Consider the following 18543-nt stretch of genomic DNA (forward strand, 5'->3'; position numbering starts at 1 on the left):
ATCTGTATTGGAAGCCATAAAGTCTGACACGCTGCAGCGTATGAAAGCATAGTTCATATTTAGGTCTGCATGCTTTAGTCAGCAGCCAAAGGTGTGTGCTCAGTGGTTGTAGTCTTGCTGGTGTAATAAAACCAGGCATGCTCCTCTAGTGGGTTTACGTGGCAAGGTTTTGGTAGCAGGGGGCCTTAGGGGTGGCTTCCATGAGAAGGATCTAGAAGCTGTCCCATGTTTGGTAAGGGGCCCACTGCTGACCAGAGCTGAGCCAATAAGTGATGTTGTTTTGTGCCCCTGTGAGAGCAGATTTAAGACAGGTAAAAGAATGCTGCATCACACAGCAGCTGGAAGAGTGAGAGGAATGAGGAACAGCCTTGCAGGTGCCAAGGTCAGTGAAGAAGGAGGGGGAGAGGTGCTCCAGGTGCCGGAGCAGAAGTGCCCTGCGGCCTGTGGTGAGGACCATGGTGAAGCAGGATGTCCCCCTGCAGCCCATGGAGTACCACAGTGGAGCAGGGTTCCACACTGCAGCCCATGGAGGAGACCACGGTGGAGCAGGTGGGCCAGCACTGACGGAGGCTGCGGCCTGTGGAAGACCCCTGCCGGAACAGATTCTGGGCAGGACCTGTAGCCCGTGGAGAGGAGACCACGCAGGAGCAGGTGACCTGGCAGGAGCTGCTGCCCATGGGGGGCCCAGGTTGGAGCAGTTTGCTCCTGAGGGATGGACCCCGTGGTACGGACCCATATCTGGAGCAGTTCTTGAAGAGCTGCTGCCTGTGGGCTGCCCACGCCGGATCAGTTCAGCAAGGACTGCATCCCTTGGGAGCGACCCCACAGCACAGGGGACGACAGTGACTGAGAAGGAGCGACAGAGAAGAATTGCTATAGACTGACCATAACCCCCATTCCCCCCTTCACCTGCACCGCTCGGGGGGAGGAGGGTGGATGGGGGGGAAGGTCCTTTTAGTTTCTTTCCTTTGTTTCTCACTTCTCTAGCTTGTTAGTAATAGGCAATAAATCTTACTATCTCCCTATGCTGAGTCTGTTTTGCCCATCACAATAATTACTGTGCAATCTCCTCGTCCTTATCTCAACCCTTGAGCCCTTTTCATCATATTTTCTCCCCATTCCTCTTTGAGGAGAGGGAGTGAGAGAGCGGTTGCGGTGGAGCTCGGCCACCCACCCGAGTAAACCACCACAGCTCCAAAGATCACAGTCCAGAGCTGTGCGCTTTCAGGCTTGGTCCTGCAGTGCCCTGTCACTGCGAGCACCCTGGAAATGGGACTGAGTTAAAGTAATTTAAAGGGACATGACGTAGTCCTGGCCCTGTGAGAGAACTGCAGCCGTTAAGCCATGTGTGCTCCTTGAGTACGAACCCCAAGCTCTTCTTTGTAGCAGTGAAAGCGTAAATTGAGGAAATTCTGCTATAGTTCACACCCTGATGCGACTTTGATCTGGGCAAGCCCTCACAGCAGAGCCATTCCTCAGCATTACCCACATGCACATCAGCTTGCTTTCTTGCGTGGTGGTTGCCTTACCTTCTGCAGTGGCCGTGCTGCTTTTCTGCTTAACAGGGATGTAATGACCTTTGAGGAGTCCCTGTGTCAGCCCGTGTTAAGTATATTTGTGCTGGCATTTGAGTACAAATACAGCCTGGTGTCGTTGGGATGAAAGATCTTGTAACCATGCCCTCCACCACAAGCATGGTTTGTCCTGCTTGGCGTTAACTATCAGTAGTTTTCTTTGAGTATAACAAAAGTTTTCTTGTAAGTTGGGAATATTCCTAACTGTAGTGCAGCAGGTAACTGTATGAAGCAATATAACAAGGTAGATGCTGTCAGAAGTTATTAACAGGCTGGAACAAAAAGGTTCATGTTGATCATTCATATGCTAATAATTTTGGATGCTGTGTAACATGTAGAATTCAAGCCCTGAGGTACTGCTCTTGGCTTTTATGGTTTTCCTAATAGTTCCTAGGGTTTGGAGGAAGCTCTGTATCAGTGAGCGAGCCTGCTGTGTAGTCCTGTGATTCGAGGAGCTGAACATTATGAAAAGTACACGGGACTTTGTGGCAGCTGTCAGATGGGCAGGAAAAATTAATGTTCAGGAAAATATGGTTGAACCCCAGCAGCACTTACTCAGAGGGAGGGAAATGTTGAACAGAAATGCTTATTCAAAGGTGGTGGTGAAAGAACAAAAGCGCTGGACCATTGTGTTTAGCCCAAACTCTCAGTATTTAGCAAGCAGTTCGTCTGCATGGGTCCTGGCTTGTAGCACTGTGCTCTGCTCGGTACAACATGTTCTCTGTGGTCTTTATATCCCCTTGTAAGTGCAGAGCTTGCAGGCCATCTCTTTTAATTCAAATTACTGTTTTGTAGCCTTAATGCCTCTGCTTAAATGTGAATACTTGGCAGGTTGCTTCAGAGACTCCAGCTGCAACAAGTAGATACGGAAGAAGGCAGATTTTGAACTAAACTTCACTCATGCGATTCTGAGTGGAAGTAAAATACAGATATGGGGAAAACACGTACAGAGACTGATCAGCCTCTTGTGCTCTGCAGACCCACAGAACAAGTGATAAGAGGCTTTTCAGTATGTTCATGAATCCATATCAAATGCTCACTCGTGGAGCTGGCATGCTACAAAAGCAGCCAAATATGTTGGTGTCAAAGAGATTGTGACAGCTCTTTCCCTTGTGTTTTTCTTCCATGATGGCACGTTGTAAACATAGTTATGTGTTTGTATTACTCACTTGTTGCTAATTAGATATTTTTTTCCTCATTTGCTAGACTGTTAGTAAGCCACCCTTGAAAAATTCAGATGTTCTTTAGCACTCCAGGAAAACTCTCTCCAGTCAGAGGGGTGTTTGGTGTCAGCTACTGCAGCTTCCTCAAGGCACTGTTTTCTCAAGAAGATGCAGATTTTCTCATTTGAGAGATTTACAAGAATCCTTTGACTTTTTTTGTGGGGAACTTAGCTAAACTTCAGCATCTGTCTTCATCACAGCAAAGCAGTAGACCATCTGAGAGCGCAGGTGATGCCATTTTCTCCATGGCTTTTTCACATGGCTTTTTGTCAGAGTATCAAGTTCATGAGGTAAAATTAAGAATTCTCTCAACCACAGTCAGTTATAGGGCATGGAGAACGTTTTCCTTCTTTCTAGCAATGCATGGTGCTCTCAGTGTCCATGTTCAGTCACTTTACAGCAAGCAGTCCTTGAGTATTTTGTATGTATGTGTTTTTATAATGTCACAACTTTTCAACTTATTTTCTACACAAAACTCAGGCTTTTTTTAAACTTTTTCCAGGCATGAGCTCTGTTATTTGCTGATTTTACTCAGGATTTTGTGCTTCGTGTTCTGGTTGCAACTGTAGAATGACAGTTATCAGAGCAAAAATAGGCAACTTAAAAAAAAAAAACTTAATTTGATCTCATGTATGCTGTAGTAGCTAAATGGCTGCCATACGTAGGTACAGCCCCTGTCTGTTGAGAAGTTTCCTGTTGATATCGATATCAATAAGCCCTTCCTGCTGCTGACAATGCCTTAGCAGACCTAATGTGAAAACATTAAAGAAGATCCTTAAGATCTTAATTACATTGAGGCAAGGCCTAATCAAATGCTGAGCCTGCAGGCCAGTGATAGCATCTCTCCGATGACACTGTAAGTCCAGGTGAGCGGCTTCCCACGAGCGGTGCTATCACGCTGCTGTTCTCTTTGCTGAGCAGAGGTAAGCACGCCGGCTCGGTGGAAGCCAGACGTGCTGTCCCTCAAACAAGCAGACCTTCAGAGGATTCAATGGAATCTATTTTTCTGGGGAGATACAACCGCTCTTGCTGCTGCAAGTGTCATTTTAAGAGACTCGAGCCAGAAGGGAAGAGAAAGTGAAGAGGGCAAAGTGACAGCTTTAACGCCAGCCTGTCCCTCTTTCAAGTGCCCCGAGGGAGGAGAAGGGCAGGTGCTGTAATCCCTGCTGTGCGGAGCTATGGCTACTGCCAGAACTCAGGACTCAGTTGGCATCCTCTGGGAGGAGCAAAAATCTGGACTGCTCTATGCTTACTGCTGACCTTAGCCCATGGCCCCAGGGGCCTGGAGTTGGATGACTTTTTCCATGTCTGTTCTTCCCTGCCCTGGTCTATATCCGGCTGGAGAACAGCTGGTCCGTAGCTGCAAAATGTCACCCCTCTGTCTCCAAATAATTTTGAAGAATGAGAATTGTTCTCCCTCTCAGCTCGCAAAAAGAGCAAGTTTTTTCCTGATGCGGGAAGCTGAAGCCCCTGAGGCAACAAGAGTAGAACAAACAAACATCCAGGTGATTCCTTGTCTGAACAGATAGGAGGAACGACTCAAGTTCACGTTGGATTAAACACTGTTGTAGTCTTCTGGCAAGATCTGTTTGCATCCAGTTGGAAGAATACACCTGTGTTGTTGAATAAGATATGCTACCAGCTTCAGCCCTGTGGTGAAGGTCAAAGCATGATGCCAAAGTATAGTTAAGGAGAATGAAGCTGAGAAATAGGTTGACATTATTCCAGTGGTTAATTATTTACCTGCAGCAGACTGCTCTTAGTCTCATTTTTCTTCACCCATCAGCATTGTAAGGTAATAAACTATGCAGAGATCACATTTCTCTGGGGAAATGGTTGCAAAGGGCCCTGCTTCTTGAGCAAGGACAATTAATGTCTGGTTCCTTTAAGAGAAAAAGAGAAAAAGGGAAGGAAGGAAGAGAGAGAGAGAGAGAGAGAGAGAAAGAAAGAAAGAAAGAAAGAAAGAAAGAAAGAAAGAAAGAAAGATATAATGAATACTTGTTGAGGGTCTCCAGAAAATAAAGTTTCTGCTTGAGTTGTACAGTTGGTGAAGCACAGTGTGAGAGAGTTTGCTGCTTTTGAGCTCACTGATGTGAACGTGAGGATGGAAGCTGGCTGTATTGGGGTGGCTGGTAAAGTGGACATGAATGTAGTGGTTTAATGGGGTTGGATTTTGCTGCTTAAATTAAACAGCAAGTCCTCTTTAGCTTGCTGTTTGCAAAAGAAAGAGTTTTTAAGCCCACTCTCCCAGTGGTGGTTTGTGTTAGTGTTACATCAGTGGGTACAGAGACCAGGCAAGGGCTTCTTTCCTTGTCATTAACTGCTTTTGCAGGCATGGCCGTGGGTTTGCCAGCCTGTTTTGGTGTTGTCAGCACCTTCACCCCTGAAAAAAATGTTTTAATAATGAGGACATCATGTGAATATGCTGGGGTGCTGGGAAAGACTAGTGTCCTTTTGGGTTGTGTGTGGGGGAGGAATTGTTTCAAGGGACAAGGGAATAAGGGCACTCATACGGGAGCACCTGAAATAGTAAATTTGCTTTCAGGCTTCCTAGTACCATACAGATAATGATGATTGAAGGGAACTCACAGGCAGTGTAAATGGTTAGAAGCTGCAGAGATTAATTTTTTAGGAATCATATAAGGATTAAATAGACATAACTAGCCTAAGCAGTGAATACAGGGGTTCACAAATCTCACAAGCACATGAGGTAAAAGCACAGAAAATAGAAAGGAGCTGCCTTTTGTGGTTTCAGTGCTGTGCATTCTTCTGGATGTGTGATCTGCTACGCATACAGCAAATTGGACAGCATCGCAAACACACACACAAAAAATAAAAATAAATAATAAATAATAATAATAAAAAAGGTGCTTTGATCAAAACAGAATTGAATCAACACAATTATGCAGATATATATATATATATAATAGATTTAAAATGAAGACAGATGGACAGTTCAAAATGTAATGTTTATGTCAGTTGTTAGTATTTTTCTCTGTTGGGATGAAGCTTAGATGCTGGAATAAAGAAGCACATAGCGCTGTTTCATATATGCTGCAGACATTGCACACAGGTTTTGTTCTTTGCTCCACCACAAGTTTTGTGTGTTACCTCTGGTAAGTCATTCCAACTGTGGTGCTTTTTGTTTTCTCCTAATCTGGATAAAGTAGGTAGTTGTACTTCCCTGCCTGCAGCGGTTGTCTGAGGATCAGAGACAGAGATGCTCAATTAGATTGAGAAGAGACTTCCAATCAAATTATCTCTAAATGCTCTAAAGATTAAAAACACGTTTTCTGCCTCCAACCATTCAGCTTTTCCAAAAACATTTTAAAAAGGCTTTTGGCAGACTCAGTGCTTTGTGGTTGAGCTCTGCGGGGATGAGCTGTCTGGTAGCTGTGCCTGAGCACCCAGGAGCTGACAGCGAAACACCAGGAGGCACGAAGACACCAAGCGTTCATCATGTTTCCTCCTGAGGATGCAAACTGTGAGTGCAGATAAACGCCTTAATAAAAATTCTGTCTCTCATTGGTGTTTTTCAAGGATTTTGAAGTGTCCCGGGTTGTCATCTGACTCCTGTTTCAGTAGAAGCCTGGCTGATTTTCCTTGCAAAGTAAGGAGGAGGAAGCAAATCACTGCCTAACTTCATGTGCTGTAAAAGCATGCAGCAATGGAGAAGTTTGTACAGCGTAGCTGCCCGGTCCGCAGTATCAGCAGGCAGGTGGTTGAAACTTACTGGTTTTGTTTTCCAAGGACACTTGCATGGGAACGGTTGTGTAGGTTAAATACACACTGCTGCTGTGGAAGTAGAAACCCAGCAGCTAAGGTTGGTTGTTTCCTGTCTGAGTTCTTAAATACAAAATAAATTTTAAAAGGAGGAAGTTAGAGGAAACTGCCATTTTACTGTTCTGCTTGGCTCGGTGTGGAAGCTCTTCCTTTTGCACTCTTAGGAGAAGAGGAATGGGATGTGGAAATGGCCTTAGGTGGGAGCCAGGTGAAGCTGTGTTATGAAAGAAAATGCAGATGGGAAAGAGGACAGCTTGGAGAAATAATACGAAATACCTGTCAACAGAACATCACCCTTCTGTGCAGGAAGGACAAGGATATTGTCTTTGTCTGCCACTACGCAGTGTCCATCTCAAAATAAGCTGCTGAATACTTTTCTTGTCCCATTCCAGTAGCTTTAATTTCCTTTCTGTCCTATTAATGCTTGTTCTGTGCTGTTCTTTGTAGAATAAACTGAAAAACAATGAAAGAAGCAAAAGGTAGAGTGTTTGGGGAGAAAGCTCAGGTTCTGAGGAATTAGATGTGTCTTGGGGGAAAGGATCACACTGTCGGTGTTCCCTGTGGCTTGCAGATTGTGGTTGGCTTTGCTGTGCTCAGGTGTTAACTCAAGTTTCTGGATCTGTGCATGTCCCAGCCGTCTAAATCTGTGTCTGAAAATCTTCATTTGAGCCTTTTGGATATTTGGATACTTGGCCTGGTACGTAGTCAGCTAGGTGTTCCGGGCACCCAACATGGCCTTCCGGAAGTACAATGCCTTAGAACCTCTCAGACTGCTCTGGGAACCCAACATGGCCTCCTGGAAACCCAGTGACCAGGAACTACATTTCCCAGCGTACCCCGGAAAATTGAGCCTCACTGACACCATTATTTGCCCCCCCCCCCCCCCCCCCGTTTCGTTTTGTTTTGTTTTTTGGTTCCACCCCTGCCCCCAGTTTTGGGGATATTCCCCCAAAATTGTGGGTTTCGCCCACAATTATGGGGTCCCCACCATCCTTTTTTTGGCCTTCCCCCCTAATATTAAGATTCTCCCTGCCAATTCTGGGGTTACCCCCAGTTTTGGAGATCCACAAAAATGTCTAGGTCCCCACCCTCCTAACCCTTACAGCCCTAACCCTAAAAACCCTTACAACCCTAATCCTAAAAATCCTAAAGCCCTAACCCTAAACCCTAAATCCTAAACCCTAACCCGAAAACTACACCTCCCGGCATGCTTTGAGCACCCAACATGGCCTCCCGGAAGTCCAGTGCCGGAGAACTGTTGTTCCCGGCATGATCTAGGCACCCAATATGACTGCCCGGAAGCCCAGTGCTGGAGAACTATATCTCCCAGGATTCCCTGGAAAATTGAGCATCGCTGCTTACTGTAGGAAGCCATTATCTGACCCCCCCCTCTTTCACTCCCTCTCGCCCCCTTCCCCCTTTTTTTCCCCCCGGTTTTGGGGATTTTCCCCCAGTTTGCGGGTTTTCCCCACAATTTTGCCCCCCCCCCCATCCTTTTTGCCTCAGCCCCTAATATTAAGGTTCTTGCCCCCAATTTTGGGGTTCCCCCCAGTTTTGGGGGTCCTCCCCAATTTCGGGGTCCCCCACCCTCCTAACCCTTACAACAGGGTCCCGCCTGGGGTCGCCGGTGGGGATCCACTGCTGTGCCCTGGGGCCTGATTAGGGTCTCAGTTGGGGGGGGTCGGTCAGGGGAATGCAATCGTTGAAAGTTCCCTGAGCAGTCCCATTGGCAATCTGAGTTCACATGTGAACTCAGGTTGTTTTAAGAGTTAACTGCTTTTCTGTTTCCATGACAACTCTTTCGGACCCATCATGGTCCCTCTGTCCAGAGGGCTCACAATCGTGATTTTGAGATCTCAGCCTCGGGTTGAGGCAGAACTATTAACATCCCTACATCCTCTTTCCCTGCTCATTCAACTTCAAACAGCTTTATCAAATACTACGTGCCACACCTTTAACACCTTCAACAACCCTTTTAACACTTCCTTTATCTTTCTCCAGCCTGTACTTTTCTAATGCCAGCACCAAAAGCTCAGTCAGAGGCCAACTTAATTCCATACCTTTTCCCTCCAAGATGCTGAAACAACATAGCAGTATACAACATTTCATCCCATCTTTTTTAATTCACACTTTCAAGATACCCCTTTAACACTTACAACACGCAGCACGTTGGTATCTTTTTACAGCAACACCAAGAAACTATTATTATTACCAAAAATATAGCTAAAATTGCAATAACAACAGAGTCAAATTCTGCATTCAATAGGTCAGAAAACTGAAATAAGTAACACAGTACCAAATGAACCTTAAAGGCAAACCTTTTGCCAAGGTTCCCAACGGCAATTAAATGCCGCCAACACAGATCCAACGTATACTTAAGGTGCTAGCCACAAAAGTATACACCAACACTACCCTGCAGAAGGTTACCTTCCGACTTATAGGCAGCACCAAATGACCGGTCTACCAAACAAACAAACCAAAATAAAGAATATCGTCACTTACAGCGATGGGGTCCTTGTCTGCCTCCGCAGTGATCCGTTGAGTCAAGGAGTCCCTCCAGGAAGTCCCGGGGGTACCCTAGGGAGTCCTATTCCCAGCGGGTCCTGCAGCCGGGCAGAGAGGTTGTCCCATCTGGGGTGCCAGATTGATTTAAAGAACAAAGTCAAAATTTCTTCTTAGTGACGAAGTATTCTTTATTGACAGCACTGGATGCATGGGGGATCCTTCCACCTAACGTGCATACCCAAAGTGACAAACTATCTCACAGCAGAACAACAAATATTCAATTAACACCTATACATATTAATTACCTAAACCCGCCTACTCACGCTTCTTATACTAATTAGCTTATCAGTCCTTTGTGTTTGTGCAGATTCTTTCAAGAATTGTGGGCAGGGGTCTTCAGGACGTGGGCAGTGGTCTTTGGGAGGAAGGCCGTATGTCTTCCTCATAGTATACTTCTCACCCTTTATCTAGAATGTAGTGATTTTGCAAGTTTGCAATGTCCTTATCAGTCTGAGCTAATTTGTGTCCTTGTTGTCCATCTGTTTCCTGCCTGAGACGGGATGTCTGGCAAGTTTTTATTACTTAGTTTGACTCCTAATTACTGGCCCTTGAGCACTGGAGTCAATCTCACTATCCGACTCCCCTGAAAATTGGGGATCAGCGGGTTCTGGAAGGGAGAGGGCCGTGGGCATAGGAGGGGTTATATAGGGAGGTGATGCCACATCTCCCTTTCCCTCCTTTTTCTTTTAGGAGATACAGATTAGCTCCAGTTTCTGAGTTAATCCAAAGGTGTGCATATTCACTTTACTCTTTCCCCGCCTAGAAGGGGAATCACTAATCATTTTAATCATTAGTCCCAGTGGACTATCCGGTAAACTCACACTAGAGTTTCCCTTACCCATGGGACCAGAAGGCTTACTTTTCTTCTGTCCCATCTTCCGGAGCACCTTCACACACACACACACAACGCTTCCCCCTTTTCGTGGCCCAGTCCCTCGCGGGATGTGGGAACCGCACTACTGAGGGGTCTGCACTCACCTCGTCCCACTGGACGTCTCACGCGTTATGCTCCGGGAAACCCAACCCCAACCGAACAGAACACCGGCCTATACTTACTCAATCCTGAGTCTTCATTCGGTCTTCGTGCACAAAGATTACTTGGGGTTGCCGGCTTTAATTGCTTGTTGCTAATTTTAGGGTTTGTCGGTGAAGGATTTGAGTGAAAATATTCCCAACAGAGGCCGCCGAAATCGGCGGGGCGCCCCCTCCGAAGAGCTTCTTCAGTCAAATTGCCTTCATCCAAGTCACGGCACCAAATTTGTTATAAAATAGCTCTCAATTAATTGACAGAGAGGGTCATGTCCAATAATGCAAATGATTTTATTAAGTAAGCAGCCAACAAGCAAAACAGCACTGGGCGGCCGGGGAGTCTCTGGCTCCACCAACGGCGTGCACCCACCCTCCCCCAGAATCTTCCTTTTATCGCCTGGTGGTTCCGGTATACGTGACACATCCTGGTATGTTCTGCGGCTGTGCATGCTGTTGCCAGGGGGTCGTCTCAGTCCCTTTGGTGGTTGTGAAGATGAAGGCCGTAGTCTTCCTCTGCATTGTGACTCAAGTTCTTTTCCCTTATCTGGTCATGTTGGCCCAGCATGAAGCAGGAAGGCAGGATGCTGCCAAACTAGTTAACAACTTATCAAGAAGTGGTTACATGAGCCTTGCAACAGTGACTTTAAGCAGAAGATGAAAGAAGGGGGGGAAGGGGGGTGGGGGGTGGGGGGGGGCTCCCTCCTCCTTGCTGGTTTCAAGCGAATCCTTTATGTACTCTTTTGTTACATTAAGTAAGGAATTTCATAATGTCCAGCCAGGCGCTTCACAGTTTCTTATCACCCAGGAACCTTCACTACCCCCACTCTTCAAACAGAACAAAGACAATGAACAAACATTTATTGTAAATTACAGTACCCACACATGGTCCGCATAAAATCTCCCTAGAGTGGATCCCCAGCACTGGTTCTCAGATGTAGTCCACACGGCTGCTCCACAAAGCTGCTACCCAGACCTGCTCCTTACACCTGCTCCCCACACTTGTTCCGCAGTTCCGGTCCCCAGAGCTTCTCCCCCTATCCGGTCAAAAGTCATGGGCCCCAGCCATGCTCCCCAGATCAAGTCCCTAGACCTGCTCCCCAAACCTGGTCCCCAGACATTTTCCTCAAGTCCTGCTCCCCAAACCTGCTCCTCACAACTGTTCCACAGATCTGGTCCCGAGACCTGCTCCTCAGAGTTGCTGGCCAGGGCTGCTCCCCAGACCAGCTCCTGAGAACTGGTCCAAAGACCTGGTATCCAGAGCTGGTCACCAGATCTGGTCCGCACATCTGCTCTCCCAGACCTGGTCTCCAGCTCTTCTCCCAACATCTCGTCCCCAGAGGTTGTCCCCAGACCTGCTTCCCTGACCTGGTCCCCAGAGCTGGTCCCCACACCTTGTCCCCAGATCTGGTCCCCAAACCTGCTCTCTAGATCTCGTTCGGAGATATGGTCCCCCGGATCTGATCCAAAGAACTGGTCTGAAGACCTCATCCCAGATCTGGTCCCCAGATCTGATCCCCAGATCAGGTCCGCAGACATGGTCCCCAGAGCTGCTACCCAGATCGGGTAGCCCGGACTGGTCCCCAGAGCTGCTCCACAGATCTGTTCTCCAAGACCTGCTCCCCATACCTGGTCCCCAGACCTGGTCTCCAAGTCTTCTCCCCAGAGAATCTTGTCCCCAGAGCTGGACCCCACAACCAGTTCTCAGACCTACTCCACAGAATTGCTGAACAGAGCTGGTTCCCAGAGCAGATCCCCAGGGCTGTTCCCCAGAGGTGGTCTCCAGACATTGTCCCCTGAGCTGTCTCCAGTCCTTGTACGCAAACCGGGTCCCCAGACCCAATCCCCACACCTGGTCTCCAGAGTATGTCCCAAGACATGGTCCCCAAACCTGGTCCCAACACATCGTACACAGACATAATCCACAAAACTGGTCCCCAGATCGGGTTCCCCAGACCTGCTCCTCAGACCCACTCCCCAGACCTGCTAGTCCCTGCTAATCCTGCTAGACCAGAGCTGGTCCCCAGAGCTGGATCCCAGACTGCTCCCCAGAGGTGGTCCCCAGAACTTGTCCCCAGACCTGGTCCGCAGCGCTCGTCCCAAGCCATGATGTACAGAACTGGTTGCAAGACCTGTTCCCCAGACATGGTCCCAGACTTGCTCCCCAGAGACGTGTTCCCCAGATCTGGTTGCCATGCCTGGTCCACAGGAATGCTCCCCAAAGTAGGGCTGGTCCCCAGACCTGGTCCACAAACCTGGTTCCTGATCTGTTCCTCACATTGAGTCCTCAAGTGTAGTCCTCACACCTGGTCCCCAGACCTGCTCCCAAGATCTGGTCCCCAGAACCAGTCCGAAGACCTGGTCTGCGGATCTGGTCCCCAGACCTACAACACAGTTTTGGAGTGAGGTCCAAGAACCAGTGTTGGAGACCAGATGTTGGGAGACCAGGTGTGGGGATGGGGTCTGGTGGAGGGGACCATCCTTGGGGACCAGCTCCGGGTAGCAGGTCTGGGGAGCAAGTCTGGGAACAAATTGTGGAGACCAGCTCTGGGAACCAACTCTGAGGACCAGTTGTGCTGAGCAGGTGTGGGAACCAGGTTTTGGTACCACCTCTGGGCAGCAGGTCAGCTGACCCTCCTGGGGGTCGCTGCCCAGCATCGGACACGGGGCCCCACCAAGGGTCATCTTTGGGACAAGATGTGGGCACAAGAGCTGGGGACCAGATCCAGGGAGCAGATCTGAGTAACAGGTCTGGGGAACCAGATCTGGGGAAAATGTTTGGGGACCACATGTAGAGGACAATGTCTGGGCACCGTGGGGTAACCCGCCTGGCGAACCATGGAAGATACTGCCTGGTGACTCCTGGCCGGCCCCTGGGTACTGTGATGGCCACCTGCTGGAGACCCCCCTGGCGGGCCCCCAGGGCCGCAGCTGTGGTGGTTTTCCTTGGGTGGGCAGCCAAGCTCCACTACAACCGCTCTCTCACTCCCCTTCCTCAAAGAGGAACAGGGAGAAAATACGGTGAAAGGGGCTCAAGGGTTGAGCTAAGGACGAGGAGATCGCGCAGTAATTATCGTGACAGGCAAAACAGACTCAGCATAGGGAGATAGTAAGATTATTGCCTATTACTAATGAGCTAGAGAAGTGAGAAACAAAGGAAAGAAACTAAAAGCACCTTCCCCCCCCCACCCCCCCATCTATCCTCTTCCACCTCCTACCCCGAGCGGCGCAGGGGAATGGGGGTTATAGTCAGTCTATAGCGCTTCTTTGCCACCACTCCTTCTCAGTCACTCTCATCCCCTGTGCTGTGGGGTCCCACCCACGGGGTGCAGTCCTTGCTGAACTGATCCGGCGTGGGATTCCCACAGGCAGCAGTTCTATTCAAGAACTGCTCCAGATATGGGTCCGTACCACGGGGTCCATCCCTCAGGAGCAAACTGCTCCAACCTGGGCCCCCCATGGGCAGCAGCTCCTGCCAGGTCACCTGCCCCTGTGTGGTCTCCTCTCCACGGGCTACAGGTTCAGCCCGGAATCTGCTCCGGCAGGGGTCTTCCACAGGCCGCAGTCTCCGTTGGTGCAGGTCCACCTGCTCCACCGTGGTCTCCTCCATGGGCTGCAGTGTGGAACCCTGCTCCACCGTGGTACTCCATGGGCTGCAGGGGGACATCCTGCTTCACCATGGTCCTCACCAGAAGGCTGCAGGGCACTTCTGCTCCGGCACCTGGAGCACCTCTCCCCCTCCTTCTTCACTGACCTTGGCACCTGCAAGGCTGTTCCTCATTCCTCTCACTCTTCCAGCTGCTGTGTGATGCAGCGTTTTTTCTGTCTTAAATCTGCTCTCACAGGGGCACAAAACAACATCACTTATTGGCTCAGCTCTGGTCAGCAGTGGGCCCCTTACCAAACATGGGACAGCTTCTAGAACCTTCTCACAAAAGCCACCCCTAAGGCCCCCTGCTACCAAAACCTTGCTACGTAAACCCACTACAGAGGCATACCCCACCAGGCATACCTCGCCTAGGGTTCCCCGGGCGCAGTGGCGGACTCCTGCCAGAGAACCCCAGGTGGACCCCCAGGTGCCACGGCGGACACACGACCAGCGACCCCCAGTGGGTCCCCAGTGTACCCCACCTCAGCCACCCACAGCAGGCCCCTGCCGGACCCCACTGGTGACACTCAGCAGGCCCCTGGGTCCCTGGTGAACCCCTGCCACTGACCCACAGCGGGACACAGGGTGCCATCTGCGGATTCCTGGCGGCTACCCCCGGTGGGCCTTCGAGCACCATGGTGGACCATGTCTGGCAAACCGCAGCAAGCCCCCGCTGGACCCTGCCAATCGACCTCCAGCGGGCCCCCCGTGTGCCGCAGCACACGGGCAACTCCCAGTGGGCTCCGAGGGCTCAGTGACCCCCGGCCCGCTCCCGGGTGCTGCAGCCGACTGCGCTTTTCGACTCACAACGGGCCGCCGACAGAACCCTGAAGGTGACATCTGGCAGGCCCCAGGTGCCACGGCGGACCCCACCGCCTACCCCCAGCAGGCCCCCAGCGGACCGCGCGCGGTGATCCCCAGTGGACCCCCGATGGTCACCTCCAGGGGGACCTTGAGTGCCTTGGCAGATCGCGCCCTGTGACGACCAGCGGGCCCTCGGCAGACCTGGCGGACCACCAATGGTGACCTCCGGCGGGCCCACGGGCACCACAGCCAACAGCACCTGTCAACCCCTGCCAACCCTCAGTGGAACCCCGCCGGTCACACCCTGTGGGTCCCCGCGAGCCGTGGTGGACCCTGGCCGGAGATGCCCACCAGGCACCAAGGCGCCGTGGCGGACGGCTGGTGACAAACACTGGGGGGGGGGGGGGGGAGGGGCTGCCCAGAGCTGGTACCAAACCTGGTTGCCACACCTGCTCAGAACAACTGTTCTGCAGCTCTGGTCCACAGAGTTGGTTCCCAGAGCTGGTCCCCACGATTTGTCCCCAGACCTGCTCTCCAGATCTTGTTCCCACACGTGGTCCACAGCTCCCCAGAGCTGTTTCAAAGACCTGGTCCCCAGAGCTTTTCCCAAGTCCTGGTGACCAGACCTGCTTCCCAGGGCTGGTCCCCAGAGCTGATTCCCAGATCCGGTCACCTGAACAGAGCACCAGACCTGCTCTAACAGACCTGCTCCCAAGAACTGCTACCCACATCTGGTCTCCCAACATCTGGTCCCCTGAGCGCGTCCCCACCACTGCTTCCTGGACTTACTCCACTCCAAAGCTGGGTTATAGGTCTGCGGACCCTGTCTTCAGACTGGTTCTGGGGACCAGCTGTGAGGACTACACTTGAGGATGCGATGTGGGGAACAGATCAGGGAATCAGGTTTGTGGACCAGGTCTGGGGACCAGCTCTGTGTGAGGACTAGCTCTTGGAACCAGCTCTGGGAACTAACTGTGTGGAGCACATCTTTGGCCCAGCTCTGGGGAGCAGCCCTGGGCACCAATTCTGGGGAGCTGGTCTCGGGACCAGGTCTTTGGAACAGCTGTGGGGACCAGGTTTGGGGAGCACGTCTGGGGAGCAGTTCTTCTGACCACATCTGGGGACGAACTCTGGGTACCAGATTTTCAGAACAGGTGTGGGGAGCAGGTCTGGGTAGCAGCTCTGGGGACCATGTCTGCGGACCCGCGGAGACAGGGGCCTGACAGGGACTGCCGGCAGGGATCCTCCCTGGCGCACGGGGACCTGCCGGGGGTTGCTGAACGAGGTCTGCCAGGGGCCCGGCAGTGGTTGCCGGGGTGTCTGCCACGGTGCCCGGGGGCCGGCCAGGTGTTGCTGGTGGGGTTATGCCGCAGTACCCAGAGGGCTGCCGGCTGTCGCAGGTGTGGTTCCGCTGCAGCGGTAGGGGGCCTGGCTGGGCATCACTGGCGAGGCTCTGCCGGGCGGGGTATGCCACGGCACCCTGGTCCCACCATAGCTCACCTGGTTGGGTATGTCACAGCGCCTGGGGACCCGATGGGGCTCACTGGGCGTGGCCTGCAGGGGCCTGCCGGTTGTCGCTGGGCATGTCCGCCACTGCCACCAGGTGCCTCCGGGTGTTACTGGCGGGGGTCTGCCACAGCTCTGCAGGCCGGCCGGAGGTAGCTGTTGATGATCTGACGCGGTGCATGCTGGGTGTCCGCCAGGGATCGCCTGCCGGTGTCCGCCGAGGGCCGGGAGCCCACCGGGGGTCTCTGGCCGGGGTTCTGCTGACCGCAAACCCAAGAAACACACACCAAGAGACCAGCTCTGGGGACCAGCCCTGGGCAGCAGGTGTGGGGGGAGCAGGAACAAGTTCCACAGACTATGTTTGGGGATGAGCTGGGGGGAGCAGGTCTGGTCACCAGGACTTGGGAGAAGCTCTGGGGGAACCAGGTCTTCAGAACAGCTCTGGGGAGCTGTGGACCACGTGTGGGGACAAGATCTGGAGAGGAGGTCTGGGGACAAATTGGGGGGACCAGCTCTGGGAACCAACTCTGTGGACCAGAGCTGCAGAACAGTTGTTCTGAGCAGGTGTGGCAACCAGGTTTTGATACGAGCTCTGGGCAGCAGGTTAGGTGACCCCCCAGGGGTCATCGCCAGGAGTTCGCCGCAGTGCCTTGGTGCCCGCTTGGGGTCTCCGGCCAGGGTCCGCTGCAGGGAACAGACCAAATGAGGAGGCGTGCATTCTAATCTTTTCCATCTGCATTCTTGTTCCAGCTTAACCTGGCAGGTGGCCAGAGTGAATGGCTGAGTGGTGCTTTTTTCCCCACCATGGTAGACTTGGTAAGAAAAAATAGTCAAAGCTCATGAGTTCGGATAAAGACAGTTTAATAGGACAAAGAAGGCAGGGAAATCATAATAACAATGATGAGGGAACGTTGCAAAGCAAGCGATGCATGATGCTATTGCTCATCATCTGGTGACTGATGCCCAGCCCTCCCCGAGCAGTGGTTCCCCCTCTGCCCCCCGCAATCCCATTGCCCACCATTCCACAGGATAGCGGCCAGGTTAAGAAAGGAGCCAGGAAGCAGGACACTCATCGCAGCTCCCGCTGTGGGTGCCGCTGGGACGATTTCATGGTTCAGGAACTTCTCACTCGCTCTCTCTCCCGACTTCCTCCTTGGTAAGGGTCCGGAGGCTGAGCTGTCACCCCCCTAGGAGAACACACAGGAGTGTGACATGCCTTACACGGGCCAAAGCAACAGCGACAACGGGGTCACTCGCTGCACAGGGACCTAGGCGGCTGCTGGCGGCAGTGCAGGACTACAGTTCCCAGCATGCCTCGGGACGGAGCAGCCCACCTGAACCTGCAGGGCCTCCGGAACGCCCCCCCCCCCCCTCCCCCCCAGTGCCGTTCCCCGCCTCTCCTCTCCTCTCCCTGCTCTCCCTCCCTCCCCTGCCTCTTGTCGCCCAGGCTCGCCGCCGGCAGACCCCACGGCTCCGCAGAGCACGGGTCCGGCGCGGCACGCCCCCCGCCCCGCACAAGGGCCATGGCCCCAGGAACCGCCGACCGCCCGCCGCCTCGCCTCGCGCGCCGTGCCGGGGCGGCCCCGACCACTAAACTCGTTCTGGCACTTCAGCTTCGGAGCAGGCCACCGCCATTCTGCCGCAGGCAGGGGCACTAAAGCGGATGCCGGTGGCGCTGGCGCTAAAACGCATGCGCGATGCCGCTCAACCTGTGGTACCACTTTTTCGTCAAAGGTAGGGGCAGAAGGCAACGCGGCTCAAGACCGCATGCGCGGCACCGCGCAGCCTGCAGTACCACATTTTCGCCAGCAGGTGGCGATAGAAGGCCGACGCGCAGATACGTGCATGCATGACAGCTCCGCTTGCCGTACCGCTTCTTCCGCCAGCAGGTGACGGCAGACGGTGCCTGGCCGCTATTGCAAATGCGCTCTGGCTTTCCGCCAGCAGTTCCTCTTTTCCGCTGATGCGCGGAACTGGGCACGGCTTTCGGAACCGTTTTCTCGTTAATGGAAGCAGCGGGAACCGCGCGGAAAACCACACGTAAGCGGCAAGAAGAGGCACCCCGCTCCGTTGACACGGAGGAAGCAGCCGCCCTTCCTACCTCTGTGCAGCTCCCGGCTTGGAAGCCCAGTGGTGATGCGGAACTACATTTCCCGGCATGCCCCGGAAGACATCGCGGCCGACCGGAAACCTGGAACCCAAGGACCACAACTTCTGCCATGCTGCGAGGCATGACGTGCCCGGCTGCCTGACTCATTTGCGCTCCCCAGCCCGTGCTGTGCCCCCACTCCTCCGAGTCTAACCGGTCACCTCTAGCCCCGGATCCGCTCCTTATACCGGGAGCGTTCTCTTCCCAGCCTCTCCGCCTGCAGTTTTTCTCCAGCCAACGGCCATAGAATGTGCTCTGCCGCTA

General features: G+C 52.3%; 1 long non-coding RNA gene across 1 annotated transcript; it reads right to left on the reverse strand.

Moving 5' to 3' along the window:
- Nucleotides 1–16967: 16967 nt before the first annotated feature.
- On the reverse strand, nucleotides 16968–17850 carry LOC118165699. Its single transcript, XR_004750183.1, has 2 exons — nucleotides 17727–17850; nucleotides 16968–17317 (listed from the first exon to the last, which is right to left on the reverse strand). It is a non-coding gene; the product is annotated as an uncharacterized LOC118165699 (long non-coding RNA).
- Nucleotides 17851–18543: the final 693 nt, after the last annotated feature.

The sequence above is a fragment of the Oxyura jamaicensis genome, chromosome 4, assembly GCF_011077185.1.
Source record: "Oxyura jamaicensis isolate SHBP4307 breed ruddy duck chromosome 4, BPBGC_Ojam_1.0, whole genome shotgun sequence".
NCBI classification, from domain to species: Eukaryota; Metazoa; Chordata; class Aves; order Anseriformes; family Anatidae; genus Oxyura; species Oxyura jamaicensis.